The sequence below is a fragment of the Dendropsophus ebraccatus genome, chromosome 5, assembly GCF_027789765.1.
Source record: "Dendropsophus ebraccatus isolate aDenEbr1 chromosome 5, aDenEbr1.pat, whole genome shotgun sequence".
NCBI lineage: Eukaryota > Metazoa > Chordata > Amphibia > Anura > Hylidae > Dendropsophus > Dendropsophus ebraccatus.
The window spans coordinates 30,190,992-30,206,248 of NC_091458.1; positions in this window are offsets into that span (position 1 = coordinate 30,190,992).

Sequence of the window (15,257 nt, forward strand, 5' to 3'; positions counted from 1 at the left end):
TTTGTCTTCTGTTCCAGGGTCTTTCACCAGCTCAGGGGTACGGCTATGGGCGCCCCTGTGGCGCCCACGTACGCAAACATATTCCTGGGCTGGTGGGAGGAGACCATGGTTTTTTCAGACTCCCTACAGAATTACCACCAATATATCTCATACTGGGGTCGTTATATTGACGACGTGGTGGTGTTGTGGACGGGTACAAAAAATCAATTTTTGGAATTCATGGTGATTCTCAACAGCAATGATATTGGCCTGAGGTTCACGTTTGAAGTACAGAGAGATAAACTCTGTTTTTTGGATGTGACACTGGGTAGGGGACACGATGGCCAGATACAAACACAGGTTTATCGCAAACCCACGGCTGGGAATACCCTTCTGAGATGGGAAAGTCATCATCCCTATGCACTCAGAAGGGGTATTCCCACCGGACAGTATCTGAGGGCCAGGAGAAATTGCTCCTCCCAGGAGAGCTTCAAAGCTGAGGACGATACCCTACAAAAGCGCTTCAGGGAAAGAGGCTTTCCACATCATGTTCTTAAGAAGGCTTTCCAGAACGCGAAAACCAAAGATAGACACTTGCTTCTGATGCCAAAAGTGAAAGAACCAGATGAGGCCAAGTCCCGAATTATAGGTACTTTTGATAGTGCCTCATCTGAGGTGCGACATATCATTTCCCGATTTTGGCCAATTCTAACGTCGGACCCAATTATTGGCAAACTGGTCGATCCCACCCCGCAGATCACCTATAGAAGGGGTAGGAATCTGGGAGATCGCCTTACACACAGTCATTTCACACCACCGCCCCCGAACACAAATTGGTTACAAGAACGTGTTCCCAAGGGGACCTTTAGGTGTGGTACATGCAAGGCATGTCAGTACATCAGAGTGAGTGGTACCTTCTTGAATAGCAATGGTGATACCGTTTTTCGTAACCGGGAATTTGCCAACTGTAAGACCTCAGGTGTTGTGTACCTGGCTTCCTGTCCCTGTAAACTATGCTATGTAGGAAAGACCACCAGAGAATTTAGGAGACGTATACTCGAGCACATCGGGGATATAGAGCATTCTCGTGACAAACCTGTGGCGAAACATATGCGTGAGGTCCATGCCGACTCCCCATTCTCCATCAGCTTTCAGGCAATCGAAGTGGTACACCCGTCGCCTAGGGGGGGATATTTTGATAGAAGACTCCTACAGAAAGAGACCCAGTGGATCTATCGTCTGAGGACAGTGCATCCTCTGGGTCTTAATGAGAAGCTGTCGTTTGTGGCATTTTTGTAAATATACATGAGTCCCAGCCTTATTGGCTTTGTTTATTTATATCCTGCAGTCTAATATGTGTACCTCAGTACCATACCCCTGAGTATCATTCAGGGTGTATCATTTATTTTTGTATTTTTTATATATTATATGTTCTGGAGGAGCTCTAGTGGCACTTGTTGTCTGTTTCATCAATTTCTATACTGTGCCCTCCACTGTGTGATGTACACCAGGGTAATACCATTACTTATGTGTTGATGTTTATTACATCCTATTATAGGTGTCTGGTGTAGGAACTGTCACAATACTCCATGTTGGAGTGTGTTCCTAGGTACTCATTTAATTATCTTGTCTCTATATATTGTGTACATGTACCCCTCACATGATATTGGTATAATTTTTCCTATATCATAGAGGCATTTTCCTGCTGTGCGCCCCATGAGCTAGGTCTAGCTCACCCTATGGGTGTTAAGTGTTCATAGGGAGAGTATCAGCTAATGTGATTTTCTATGGGAATAGGCAGCAGTAAGCTGGGGATCACGTGATATATCAGGTGGAACGCACTTTGCATTCCACAGACCGGAAGTAGTCATCACTAGAGCCCGGTCACGTGATCCACATGTAGGAACTCATTCAGCAGCCCACAGACCGGAAGTGGTGATGAGGCTATACACTGTGAGTATATAGGAGGGGATGAGTGAGCCTGCTGCTCCTAGGGGCATTACATCTTGGCACCAACTCCCTTAGGAGTGCACTGAACATCTGCAGCAGGATGCCTGTTCCACCATCGGGACGCTATTGATAAGTATTGCTGGTTTTCAGACACATGTATGCTTTGTGCTATTGAGCATTTAATAATAATCCAGTGATACTAGGATGCAGGTATTGGTTGCTTGACTGGGCTAATTGCAACAGTATATTGTATCTTAGCATGCCCGGCATATTCATGTAAATGATCATTTTCTGCTATATCCTGGCATTTGGTTACTGACTCTCAAGAGTCCTATTGGTGGTATTCACTTGCTGTAATACATAGGATTTCTATTGTCCTGATTACTAGTACTGGCATCATCCCATGTGCATTCTGAGACACACATGTGTCACTGAGCTACTCCTCAGCATTATCCAGCAATCCACCGGAGGTGGTGCAGGTGGTTTTGCGCTGTACATCCATTGCACTACATTTTCTTTTGTTGTTATTGTTTGTTGTACACCACTATATCCCTGATGATCCTGTTATTATTTGTACAGGTGAAACGAGTTGGATTCTTTTTTGAATATTGGTTTGGTGTGGTACCCCATTTTGTGTGATTCACATTTTGTGTCTGTTTGTGTCTTGTCCTGCACTTAGAGGAGGGAAGGGAACGTCATCGTGGTTGGGGCCACCCTTTTAAGGAGGTGGGTCACCCCAAAAGGTAGGGAAAGTATCACAATCTAGGAGTGGACAGAGTGCACCTTGTCCTCTCGTGTGTTTCCCTTTTAATACGTTCCGTTGTTTATACATCTACACTGTTATTTTCCTAAGTGCAGTGATTTTGATTCAGATTGGTGATTCTATTTATTTGGGTTATATATACCCTTCTTTTTTTATTCTGATCTTGATTAAAAGTTATGTTTTAGTTCCTAAGTGCTTACTTTGTTATGAATTAAATTCATCTCCCACAATGGCATAAACTCTACAAACTTGCCCAGTAGATGATCTACCAATAGTCAGGAAACTGACAGGGTTTCTTGATAGCAACCAAAGATCAAGGGGTACAGGCCCTGTTACAGACTGTAAACCCAAGAGTACAACATTTCCACCAACAGGAGTTGTTTCATGCATTGAGGACTTTTCTTGATCTAGTGACCAAGGATCTGCAACACATGACATCTAATTTCCATTTCTACAATCTTACCCATGGGCAGTGGGAGGCATTGAGAGAACTTCAGAACCACCCCCAACTTATCATTAAGCCGGCTGATAAGGGGGGCAATGTAACTGTCCTCCTGGATAGGGACTATATTAAAATGCGTCAAAAAACAACTCAATGACAGGCACACGTACAAGATCCTGTACCCCGTGGAGTTCTACAGTAAGGAGGTTAAACAGATCCTATTAAGAGCCAAACAAATTGACCTGATAGATGAGAATGAGCACCTATTCCTCTACCCCAAGACACCTATCTACAGTCACCAACATTGGACAAGGTGCTTCGGAACTTTGTACTCACTTCATAGACAAGAGACACTATGGACCTTCTTCAAAAACTCGAACATCTCATAGTGAAACCTGATATAATACTGAAGAGTTTAGGTGTGGAATCATTATACTCCTGCATCCCACATGAGTGCAGTCTTAAAGCGGTTGAGTACTATCTTTCAACAAAGGGCATTCATATGCAAGTACATAAGCTGAACTGTTGGAGTTCATACTAACGAGGAACTTCTTTCTCTTTGATGGCCAATACTACCACCAGCTCAGGGCACTGTGATAGGCAGTCCTTGTGTGCCTTTGTATGCGAATCTGCTCTTGGGCTGGTGGGAGGCCACCATAGCCTTAAAGAGGTACTCCAGTCTGGCAATATTTTATAGCTCTGGCTGGGGAGGGGGTGGTTATGGGCGGCGGAGGTCACTTACCTCCCCGGTTCCAGCGAGGGGTCCCAGATCGCGGCACCCGGTACACCCATCCCGCATGAGACATGACGTCTCAAAGCAGCTCAGCCATTCAGCGGCCAAGCAAGCCCCCCCCACCCACAACAGAGAACATACCCCCCGCCCCCCTGAGAAACATCATACTCATTAGTAGGCACAACATGAGGCTATTGACTTCACTTCTTCCCATGCTGACCGCACTACCTAGACATCTCAAAAACATCATAATCTCCCGTAACAAAGGCGCCTCTGACTCCAGAAGCTCACTTATGCGGCATTAGGAGGAGGAGGGGAGGAGGACCTAGAAAAAAATTAGAAGAGGGGAGGCAAAGTCAGGAATAAACAGAAAAGAAACTTCTAACTAGCAATCCGAAAGCCGTACTTAACAACCAGCATGAAGTCACAGCTTTGCAGGAGGCATAGTAGAAGAGCACGTCTCCCGCTCTATGTAATACGGTGCAGCCCCCAGATATCTCCTCGATGAGGTACAGCCATATCTAGGATGCCCTCCTTACGACCAGTGAATTCAGGCTGGAACTCGACTTCAACAAAAGTGCAGTAGAACCATCACAAAGTTACGCCCGGCGAATCCGTTCGCTTTTAGGCAATTTGGGCCATTGGTCTTGGGAGAGCCGCTGCATAGAGAGGCATGTCATCATAGGCTTCTCCCCGGCGAGGGCTGGAAACATCAGCTGGTGGAAGATTAGTGAGGCAGTCTTTCAGGCCATCGGCTGCCTCGTCAGCAGCCAGAAAAGATTGCATGACCCCGTCGGAATGAAACACCTTCAGCACTGCCGGGTAAACCAGCGCAAATCTCACTTGTCGCTTGAACAGCACTGTGCAGATAGGGGAAAACGATTTCCTTTTGCGGGTAACCTCCACTGAGAAGTCTCCAATGTAAAGACCATCCTGCATGTTACGGAAGGCACATTGAATAGCCACCTTGTCGGTGACACCAGCATCAGGAGACCGGCGTATCTCCATACCCAGTCTATTTGCACGCTCCACTTTACAGGGGTGCGAGAGGCCCAGCAATGACGGTATGGTCGCCTCAAATAGTTGGATCAAGTCCCTTTGCCTGACAGATTCCGGGACCCTGACAATGCATAAGTTATTCCATCTGGACCTATTTTTAAGGTCCTCAACTTTGTCCCACAGCTTTTTGTTCTCCTTTTCCACCGCCATTACTCGCGTGTGCCAAGAGTCAGCCAAATCTTCTAACGTGCCAATTCTCTCCTCAGTTGCAGAGAGCCGTGCTCCCTGAGCCGCCACTTCCACCTGTAATTGTTTCATGGCCGCGGTCACCGCCGCCGTGACCGTTTCCTGGAGCACCTGTGTAATAAGCCGGACCACTTCAGTAACCATTGCAGCGTAGTCCAGTATAGGAGCGTCCCCCTCGTCTTCTCCCCCTGAAAAATCTCTCTGACCTAGCTGGCGAAGTAGCTCTGGAGGACGCAGGTGAGGGTGCCATATCGGCCTCAGCTCCCTTAGTCTTACGGGTCCGGGAGCGGCTTGTTTGCTTGATCTGCTTCCCTTCTTTCTGGACGTAATGATCCATCAAGGTGCACTGAGATATGACGGGTTCAGATCTCCCTGTCAGGTTGGTTGGTGCAGGTGTTAGGATGTCAGGCACGGGAGCCGCTGAGCAGAGCCGAGGCGATGCGTGGCTTACAGCATGGCGCCGACACCGGAAGTGCTCATATTTTTTTTTTTTATATTATTGCATTAGGTCTGTTGAGTAGTGTTGAGGCACGACAGCTTTTTGGTCAATATCAAGGCCAAAATTATCGCTGATGAGGGCAACCACTGATCGCCGAAACATGTTAGATGTTTGACCTGCATGAACTACGGCAACTACTACAGTGACGTCATTGCTGCTCCGTGGAAAACCTTTGGATTACTCACCGCATGCCGAGAGTTGGTAGTAGTGGAGCCACCGGACGGGGCCCGCTCCAAACCCGACACCTCAACACCTACAACTACTGAAAAGATAAAGAAGAATCGAAGATACTATACCACATCACAAAACTACCAGGTATTCAACAGTATAGCTATATATCACTAAGGATACTTAAACTGCTTGAACGAACCATTGTCACTATTTACTCACGTACTTTACACAAGATATATTATGTTAACATTTTTATAGGACAGTATCTCTCGGGAAACTTCTTTTCCATCATTTAAGCACGCACTGTAGCGCTTTAAGTGTACACACATATTTTTGGATATAGTAGTAACATGCAATTTTTACTGTTTAATTATGCATATTTTATGCAAATGAAGGGTATGGCGATGGGCACTAATGTAGCCCCTACATATGCTAACATATTTGTCACCGATATGGTAGAGGCATCGGTCTATGTATCCCACCATTTCAGCCATGTGCTAGGGTGGTGGAGATATATAGATAATGTCTCCCTGATCTGGACTGGCACCAAAGACGAATGTTCAGAATTTCAAATTTTTCTAAACAATATAGATCAAGATATACAGTTTACATTTACATTTGTACGAATCTGTCCAATTTCTTGACACTAAAGTGTGAATTAAAGATAATTTAATGACAGACCTATATACAAAATTAACTGACAGTAACACATTGTTGCACTTTAACTGTCACCCTAGATCAATGAATCATTCAATTCCATACAGCCAGATAATCAGAGCAAGGAGAGTAGTGAATGATGGGAAAAATATCTTACCTATGTTAGATAAAATGGCGACAAACTTCATTAACTGTGGTTATCCCCGTAAGGTTGATCATAAAATTCTTTTGCTTCCAAAGAACAAGAATAAAGCTAGGGGCAGGATTCCATTTGTTTTCTCATATCATAACTTGTCCTCTAAGATTTCACAGAGCATTAGGAGACACTTCAGAGATAATCACAAATCTATTACCGATTTTCAAACATTCCCCCTAATGACTTATCGTAGAAATGCTAATCTTAAAGATCGATTGGTTAAAGCAGATAGTTCCCTTAAAAACTCTAGGCAGCTATATATAACATCTAGAAATAAAAGTTCCTTTCCTTGGAATTTCTGCATTAATTGTTCCCTTATGTAAAGGGTTCCAGCTTTGTGCATCCTAATACATTGAATTATAAGTCAAATAAAGAGTATGCTGTATATGTGTTATGGTGCCCGTGTCAACTTATTTATGTGAAAGAAACTAAGTGTGTTTGGAAAACCCGCCTTAATCAGCACTTCCGTATACCATACAGAAGAAACGTATGGATTTACCAGTGTCAAAATACTTTACTGAACTTAGGATAATGGATCATGTCCCGTCCCTAAACATGGTGGAGATAGGCTCAAACTACTGAAAGTTAAGAGAATTGAAATGGATAGAAAAGGGACTGAAATGTTTGACTGAAACGGTGAACGAGTGTGGGAACAATAAACACGGTTTGTTTGAACATATTCCTGGAGTACTGCAATGATTCTACTATATAACCGGGACATCTACAGCATTGGTCACAAGGTGTACACCGCTGGCACCTAATGCTAGCTTGTTCTGAGTGCTGTACCTTTTTTTCTTACAAAATAAATTTTAAAAAAAAATAATATATAAGTAAAATATATAGTTAGATATATATATATATATATATATATATAGTATAAGAGATAGAGTGCTCCTCCCGTTTTTTGGCATAATTCCTAATAGACGTTTTGTGTTCATTCAAATGAGTTTATTACATCTATTAGGGATTATGACAAAAAACGGAAGAGAACGAATATGGGGCCAAACATTTTTTTGAGAATAATCATAATGTTAGCGGCCTCAAGTGGATGGTATTGGAACAAGTGGACGGTATTGGAACAAGTGGACGGGGACGATCCAGAACATATAAGAACAAAATTACTCCGAAAAGAAGTTTTTGGGATACAGCCGTCCTAATGGGATGAACAAGACCTGCAACTTTAATGTGAACACAGTGTAGTTTTTACACTATTCCTTTCATAGTAAATGTTAAGATTTCCAATGATTGCTATTTATATAATGAAATGTAACTATTTGCTTTGTTTTTAGTAAACAAGTCTCGCGAAGGGGGGCGTGTCCATGGAATGGCATGGAGTTAGAGGAGAAGTTTAAAAGCAATCAAACAAACTATAATTACGACACTATGAGAAAAGCTCACGAGGGATATAAGCTTATTCTTATTAGAGAAGGCTCATCATAAACTGTACTTTAGAGGACAAAAAGCTTTTGCGGTGATGGGGAAACCTAGCAAATTATTAGCAGATGTTATTAGGGCTCAGGATCCTAGAAAGGACATTTCGGCTATTAAGAATGATCGTGGGGTAATAGGAACGGAAGCCATTTCTGTGGAACAAAAACTTCTAAAATTTTATTAAACAATTTATTCGGCACAGACTAGACATCTGCCTCAGCAAAGAAGACAGTTTCTGAGATCAGTGGGGCCTCCTGGTAATGGAGGAAGAGGTGAGGAGAGAGATGGTTCTCCTTTCTCTCGGGAAGAAGTAAAGAGGGTTCTGGAAACATTACCAACAGGTTCGGCCACAGGGCCGGATGGCCTCCCCCCTTAAATGTATAAAAAATATGCTAAGGTGTTCCTTCCTATTCTATGTGAGTTGATGAATCCTGGTCCCAGGGGAAACTCCCGCCTTCTATGTTAGAGGCCACCATTGTATTAATTTAACAGAAAGGGAAGGACCCCGTGGAGAAGGGGAGCTATAGACCGATATCTTTGCTGAATGTGGACACTAAATTGTTTGGTTAAATTATAGCGCAGAGATTAACCCCTTCAAGAAAGAGCCCTTTAATGCAAAAAAGTCCGGGTCAGATTAATGCAATGTTCCTCCCCGCCTTCTAAGAGCCATAGCGCTTTTATTTTTCCACCTACAGGGCTGGTTGGGGTGTCATTTTTTTTGTGCCATGATCTCTAGTTTTTATTAATATCATATCGGTTTAACAGAAAATTTTGATTGCTTTTTATTAATTTTTTTGTGATATATAAGTTAATAAAATCTGCAATCCTGGTGTGTGTTTTTTTCCGTTTACGCCATTCACTGTGCGGGAAAAATTTTATATTTTAATAGATCGAACATTTACGCACCCTACGATGTGTAATTATTTTTTTTATAATGGGCGAGGGGGTCTTTTAAACTTTTAGTGGGAGGGGGGTTTATAAGGGTTTTTTTAATACTTTTTAAAACTTTTTTTATTACCCTTTTTTTTTTACACTTTTATTTAATATAAAAGATGCAATTATTAGATTGCATATACTGATCTTTGCTTTACCTTCCTAAGAGCAGACTCTACACATAGATCGCTGATCCAACAGGACGGAGGTAAAGAGCCTGTCGGCACATGGCTGCGGGGGTCCCAATCACTCAGTGATAGATGCTTGATCTGTCACTGAGCACCTTAAACGCCGCAATCGCTGTAGGTAGGCGTTTAAGGGGTTAATGAGTCAGCTGTGGGATCTCATTACCTCTAGCCCTGGACACTCATGTGAGCGGGATCGCTCTCACTGCAGCACTCCGGCTCACATCAGGAAGCCCCCCCGTCAGTGCAGGAACGTATGTATACATTCCTACTGCATGGGGTATGTGCAGTAGGAGCGTATATATACGGATTACTGACGGGAAGGTGTTAAAGAAAGTTACTCAGTAGCTTATTAGTCAGGGTCAATGTGGATTTATGGCTGGATGTTCTGTGTTTACTAATATAGAAAGGGTGCTTATTAATTCCCAGGTGCTTGAGTGTTCCCTCCGCTCCATCCTGTCAATTGATGCTGTCAAAGCTTTCAACAGGGTGGAGTGGGCGTTTCTGTGGGAGGTTCTGGAGGCATTCGGGATGGGTCACCATATGATACAGGCAATACAGATGTTGTATAGGTCTCCATCGGCCCGGATCCTGATTAATAGACATTTGTCTAATAAGTTTAGTTTAACTAGAGGAAAATGTAAGGGGTGCCCCCTCTCCTTTTTGCTCTATACATAGAACTACTTGTAACAATGATTAAAAATGATTCTGATATTGAGGGATTTGGGGTGGGGGGAGTGGGGGAAAAGTCCTCTTGTGCAATGTTTCCTAGCCATAAAAATTATTCCTCTGAATAACTTAACTTTAAAACAACTTTGCCCAACGAAATGGACATCTTCACATGACTCATTGCTAGCCTTAAAGTTCAGATATGCAGAAATTATTACTCTTTCCATCAAGCTAAAGGAGACGGGCAAGGCCAGTGCATTAGAAACAAAACTGGAATCTTTCCAGTTTATTCTCAAATTTTAAAAAGTAACTTCAGTTTTTAAAATGCTGCAATCAAAAAACAAGGATCTCTCTACTGCAACCAAAATTTGCAGTAAAAAAACACTTTGAAGAGCTTTGTTTAGATGAAAAGTTGCAGGATCTAGAAGAAATATTAGAAAATTTGAAAACAGTCAAAAAACATTTTGATGAGCTTTGTTTAGATGAAAAGTTGCAGGATCTAGAAGAAATATTTAAAGGCGTATTCCAAGAAAAAAAACAACTTGCCCTCTATCCAAAGCAAAAGATTGTGAGGGGTCTGACCTCCGTTCCCCCTGGGGATCTCCATATTGGCCCGCGGTTTTGTTTTCTATAGAGCTGCGGGTGCGGCATGTGGCCTACAACTCCATTCTCTATGGAGCCGCCAGAGAGAGCAGAGTACAGCATTCGTCTCTTTCTGGCAGCTCCATAGGAATGAATAGAGCTGCGGGTCAAATGCCATACTCCTTTAAAACAACAGATTTTACAGATGTGTAGACATAGCTATAAATCAGCTGCATGCCCGCTTTAGTGGCAAGAATTTAGTGGTACAAAGGTTCAAAATTCTTCAGCCAGCAACACTCTCAGTAGAATCTCATGATGCAGTCTGTCTTCCCAGTAACCAGGCCTCTCCAGTTTCACCCAATTTTTGGTTATTAAAATAAAATACCTATTTCTTATTTTTAAGTGTTAGCTATATTATACTACTACTCTTGAAGTATTGAAATGTATAAGGCATGAAATTCTAGTTTTGTCATAATTATGTAAGAGGGGCAAGTTGACCTTGTGCCAGGGCCCTTGAGACATTATCTACACCTCTACATATAACTGATTACAGTGCAGTCCCAGGCAATGTTACTCAAGGGGTCGCTCTGATCAAGATTATTCCTTGTCCGGCCTGAGTCATTAGGATTTGTAACTCCTCTCCAAAAAAAACTCCCAACATAAGCCAACAGCCTTATTGTAAATGGACACACACTGTTATGCCTTCAGCAGTTTATGTTATGTAAAATGGATGTATTCTGTTGTTTAATGTTTTTCAATTGCTATCCCTTGTACTGCTACTGTAAAGAATCCGTATGCAAGTCTTAAATGCTCCCTCTAGTGGCCATTTGCATACACTGTACTTTGTATGTAAAAGATTGTTTGGTCCATCTCAGCTACCTTATCTGTGGCCTATGACCGTGATGACATCATCTCCATCATTACAGCCATTACTCTCAGAACACTGCAGAGCCAGCTGCATCCTAAACCATCCAAGCCTACAGTAGCATCGCTGGTACGTTCATACAGTCATCCAGTGATATATATCTACTACTCTGAAAGAGTAGTAGTTACCTGGAACAAACTTCCAGCAGAGGTGGTTGGTAAATCTACAATAACAGAACTTGAACATGCCTGGGATAAACATACATCTATCCTAAGATAATAAGAAAGAAAATACTAAAAGGGCGGACTAGAAGGACCCAGTGGTCTTTTTCTGCCAACAATCTTCTATGTTTCTATGCATCTTGTTTTATATTGATGCGTTTTATACATTTCCCAAAGTTTTTCTTTACAATTTGTAGTTACTACATACAGAACATGCTTGTCACATGGCTAGTATAACATGTCATCACATGTTTATATCTGTATTGCTTTTACAGTAACATGTTATAATGTACTAACACATGTCTTTACATCTTAGTAAGTGCATTATCTTTTACCCTGTCATGAACTTGGACATCACGCCATTGTCAATGAATTGCTGAGAGGGTTTAGCTGCCTGTCAACTTATTCATAAGGAGGACAGAACACACACCAATAAGATATGTTGAAGTCAGCCCAGCAGACAGTCGTAGACGTGCAATAGTTAATCCTATTGAAATTATGGCCATGCAAAAGTTAACACAATCATTGCCAACAGTTAACCCTATCATTTCCAACATCACCGGCACCCCATTGATGGAAGTACATTGCACCAGACGCAAACTAGCGCAAACATGTAGCTATTGGATCACCAATTTCCTCAGGAGAGAGGTTCACGTTCCAGCAGACCAAGAAAATGGTTTTTCTACCAAGACATATTCGACCAGATCTGAGTACCCATGAAGGGGATCAAGGTCCACAGACTTAGATCTGACGGCTTACAGACAAGGCTGTGGAGTCGAAAACAAATGAAAAATGTACCGACTCCAAGAGTCGTCCTCTTCACAGCAGAAAACACAGCCAATAAATTTCAGCACAATTCTTTATGTGCCAAGACATATTCGACCAGATCTGAGTACCCGTGCGGGGGTGTCAAGGTCCCCAGACTTAGACCTGACGGCATACAGATAAGGCTGTGGAGTCGAGAAAAAATGAAAAATGTACCGACTCAGCCAATAAATTTCAGCACAATTCTTTATGCGCTTTAAAAGAATTGGAGAAATTTGATCGTTCATCAAAAATAACAGTGCAGCAAACGGTTAATGTGTATCCTGAAATTGTCAGAGATGTTGCCCAAGTTATTTCTTCTCTCCCACCAACCCAAGTGAGAGTGAAGAGGTTGTTTTCTGCACTAAAAATGGATGAAAGAGGATCTGTGAAGTATATGGTATATATTGAAAACATTGTAATCCATAACATGATCTCAGTCATACATTGCACACATGGAATCTACATCTTGAGAGGTAAACCGGTTACAAGATAGATAAGTCTGCCTAAAGTGCCTTACCATATGTGGAAGTCTTAATATAAACCAGATGTATAGACCACTCTAGTGTATATGCCAGGAGCTATGCCTTATATCTGGAGAACAGCAAGTCTACTCTTGTCCATTTTGAGCCCACCCTTAATGTATGTCTGTATAAGACCCTTTGTACTTACAATAAAGCATGTCCTAACTCGGTTGAGAGAGGATTGATACCAGCCTTTGTTTGGTATTACTTCTTCTCTCTACTTTATTTAATTTGGACTGGGATAGTCACTCAGCTGCTGCTGCCCTAGGCACTAAACCCAAGACGCCCCATCTTCCTTTACCCATTAGCATTATGATTTTCTAGTTTCTGAACATCATATTGATATCTGATCAGTCTAACCACCATCCCCCCCCCCCCCCCCTTGAAAAGACACCAGATTTACTGACAAATCTGAACAGGAGGTGTGAGACTAAAAAAAGAAAAGAAAAAAAAAAGTTGTTTCCTTCCTCTTGCTCCCTGGTGCTGCCCCGATCAAGGTGCTGCCCTAGGCACCAGACCACGGGTGCCTAGTGGTAAATACGGCCCTGTCAGGAATCAGGGTGGACAAATCAAGCTCCAGCCTTGACAGATCGATCTCACGGATGCAATATTTTTTAGTATAGTTTAAGCTCTAATGGTATCTTTACACAGATAGATTTATCTGACAGATTTGTTAAGCCAAAGCCAGGAATGGATTTGAAAAGAAGAGAAATCTTCTTTCCTCAGTCTTTCCTTTATGACCTGTTCCCTGTTTATAGTCTGTTCCTGGCTTTGGTTTAAGGGTACAAACACACAGGGCGCATTTGCTGCGTATGTACTGCTGCGATACGCAGGAAAAACGCAGGGAAATCGCAGGTTGGTTGTAAGCGATTTTCATGCGAGAAAATCGCGATTGCGTATTTGTGTGTTGCGTTTTTCGGCCAGATTATTCATGTGTGTTAAGTGTAAATAAAGGTAGTTGCTGTGTGTGAGGGACTAATAAAAGAAAAAGCCCCTTTTTAGACTGAACTCAGTCGTGATACCTGTTGTGTGGTGACACTGTGCAAGTTTACCTCAAATATGTCAAGTAATCGACCAGTTCACCTTAGGCGACCGTATTTAAAAATGCTTTTGCACCTGGCATTAAGCCTGCATAGACGTGAGCAAGAGGTAAACTTATTAACCATATGTTTAGATGTAATTGGTTGGGGGTTTATGAGGCTTATAGTGAAGGTGTTTTTTCAACAAATAATTATTAGGCTGTTGGTATGTAATGGCCCCCAAATGAAACGTATGTGAATAGGGCCACATGGGCAGGTGCCCTTTCCACCCCTCTGTTAAGCACAATTTACGTTTAGGTAGTGGTTTCCCCTAGCAACATGCTATATTGGTATGCGCCGCTCCACCTATGGTGGGGGCGCACTTGGTTTAACCTTTTTTGGAAGTTTCTGCAGGTTTAACTTACTTGGACATGTTTCGGTCAGCAAATCAGCTGTTCGGCGGGAAAATGGACCAGCATATAAGTCGGCACTTTGCAGCTGTTTCCCAGTTCGGCGTGAGCGTCAGGAGAAGAAGCAGCTGTGGGTCTCCGTGTCAAGGCAAGAAGAAAGGACGTCGCTGAAGCCCGCCGGCATGGATGAGCTATACAACCGGGTCCTTGTTAGGGCCGAGAAGTCCGGCGGCGAAGCTTGGCTGAGGCGGATCCTGGAGGCAGCTGGAGAGGAATAGGAGGTCCCAGTCGGTTCCCCAGCGTCAGAAGCCGAAGATGGTGACGTCGGCGCAGCTCGGGATTCCGCCCCCCAAGAGGCGGGGCCATCTTGGAGGATCGCGGCTCCGCCCCCGGAAGAGGAGGGGCCTGAAGTCCGTTCCCGTGCTGCCCGGGTGACTCTCCGGAGGGAGAAGAGACAGAGACACCGGGGCTTAATGGGGGCGGCCGGGCAGGTCATGTTACAGCAGCCTCCGGACCCTGCAGTCTGGGCCGGGTTGGCTGCATTGTTTAATTACTTTACCTCTCATGGTGTTGGCGGCAGCACAGTACAAGGTGTTAACCCTTGTGCTGCCGCCATCTAGTGGCGAATTGTTAAATAGACAGGCCACTGGGCCTCATGTTATTCCTACTGTTTCCAATACTTCCTCTCCCAACACGGTCCTCTCTTCACCTCATGCTAATGTTTCGGCTGCTTGTTTTAAGGAGGCACTGGTTTGTGATGTTTCTCCCCTTGGCTTTCATCTACCAATGTCTACCAAGGAGAAAATTTGGAATAATTCATTCATAGACATTTTTTCCTTGCTTCCCTCTCACAAGGAGCCAACCTCTAAATCAAATGATAAAGACGATGATAAGAAAAAGAGTTCATATAAATCTTTCTATAGTTGGCTCCAAGGTTTCTGTATTTTTGCTGCAGTGTTGGGAGAAAAATCCCCTGATA